Raw genomic sequence first — 1,985 nt, 5'->3', positions numbered from 1 at the left:
CCATTTCTTTGGCAAATGATCAGTCCAAGGATTCCATTTCCCTTCATCAAACCCAGACAGCTGAGTATCATTGAAGATGATCCCATAACTGTACATGTTGATGCCCAAACTCAACTAGACCTTCAATACCTTCTATATTTCCCTAGTGAGATTTCTCCACTCTCACCTCAAATCTTTCATTCTGCTGTACTCATGACTGGCTGGTAATCTTGCCAATATGTTCAGAGAAAAATTATAACAGCAACTTCCTACCATCAAATCTACAAACAGATGACCCAAGGAAGAGAAGTCATTTCTCTGCTTAAAAGTTAACTCCTGTATCTGAACTCATGATCCTATCTTCTGCCTTCCTAGGACACTTGCAATGGATTGAATGTTTGTGTCCCTCCTGAATTTACATGTTAAAGAACTAATCTCCAGTGTGATGGTAGTAGGAGGTTGGGCCTTTGGAAGGTAATGAGATTTAGATGAGATCATGAGACTAGAGCCCCCGTGATGAGATTAATGCCCTTATAAGATGAGGAAAGCTTCTCTCTACCACATGAGGACGCAGCAAGAAGGTTGCTAATGCAAGCCAGGAAGTAACACCAAACACCAGATCTACCAGTACCATGATCTTGACTTCCCAGCCTCCCGAACTGGGAGAATAAGTGTCTATTTGTAAGCTAACCCTGTTTATGGTACCTTATTACAGTAGCCTAATCTGATTAAGATGATACCCTCTCCATTATCTTCAAGCTTTCCTTTCCTTTCTTCTCCTTTTCATCAGCTCCTAAAGAATTCAGTGTCGTCACATTCTAAAACCCTGTTGTTCAGCCTCACACCTTCCACCAGACACTGTCCTTTATGACCACTGCTTCACAACTAAATCTTTGAAGGTGTTGTCTATGTTTACTGCCTCTAGTACAACTTCCCTCATTCTCCAAACCTTTTAAATTTACCTGTTGCTCTTGCCACCCATAGAAACTGTTCTTGCCAAAGCCAGCAACAACTGGCTTCACTGCAGCTAAATCACTGAGATCTCTGCTTGTTTGACCTCTCTGCTCCTCTTTCCACTGTCAACCATCCCCTTTGGTTCCTTAATGCCAAATTTGTTCCACTTCATCTCATTGATTGAAATCTCAGATTTCTTTATAGAATCCTGACATTTTGGTATTTCGCAGGATTCTATCTTAGATTGTCTTCTTATTTCAATTTTCACATTTCTAGGAAATGTCCATTATTTCCTATTGTGGCTTTAATCTTCTATCTATATGTTGATGGCCCCCAAGTTCATCTTTTTAGAGGCAACATCTCTTCTCCTCAATTTTAGGTGTAGAATTCCTCCTTTCTACCAGATGCCTCTTGGATGTTCCATCAGCCCATCAAAGTCAACAGTTGCAAAACCTAGCTCATCTTTTCTATCAACCTGCTCCATCTCACCTTCCACCCACTGGTTAAAACTGGAAATCTGAGTATCATCCTTGATGGCTCCTTTTTCTTTACTTTAGAATTCCTAGGTATGAGTCAATTCATCACTCCTTTCTTTATCCCCTCTATGACTCACTTAATTCACTCTATCATATTATTTTCAATAGCCTCATAGCGGGTCTCCTTTTCTCTGGTCAGATCCCCCTTCAATTTACTCTCCACATTGCAGACAGTGATTTTACTAAAATGCAAATCATGTGCATGTATTACTACTATGCTTAAAAGTTCTCCCTAACTTTTTTTTTTTTAAATAACTATAGGGACTTCCTAGGTGGTGCCATGGTTAAGAATCTCCCTGCTAATGCAGGGGACATGGGTTCGATCCCTGTCCCAGGAAGATACCACATGCCATGGAGTAACTAAGCCTGTGCGCCACAACTATTCAGCCTGAGCTCTAGAGTCTGTGAGCCACAACTACTGAAGCCCATGTGCCTAGAGTCTGTGCTCTGTAACAAGAGAAGTCACTGCAATGAGGAGCCCATGCACCACAATGAAGAGTAGCCCCTCTCACCACA

Source organism: Hippopotamus amphibius, chromosome 10 (genome assembly GCF_030028045.1).
Source record: "Hippopotamus amphibius kiboko isolate mHipAmp2 chromosome 10, mHipAmp2.hap2, whole genome shotgun sequence".
Classification (NCBI taxonomy): Eukaryota; Metazoa; Chordata; class Mammalia; order Artiodactyla; family Hippopotamidae; genus Hippopotamus; species Hippopotamus amphibius.
Note: the sequence above shows the minus strand (reverse complement) of the source record.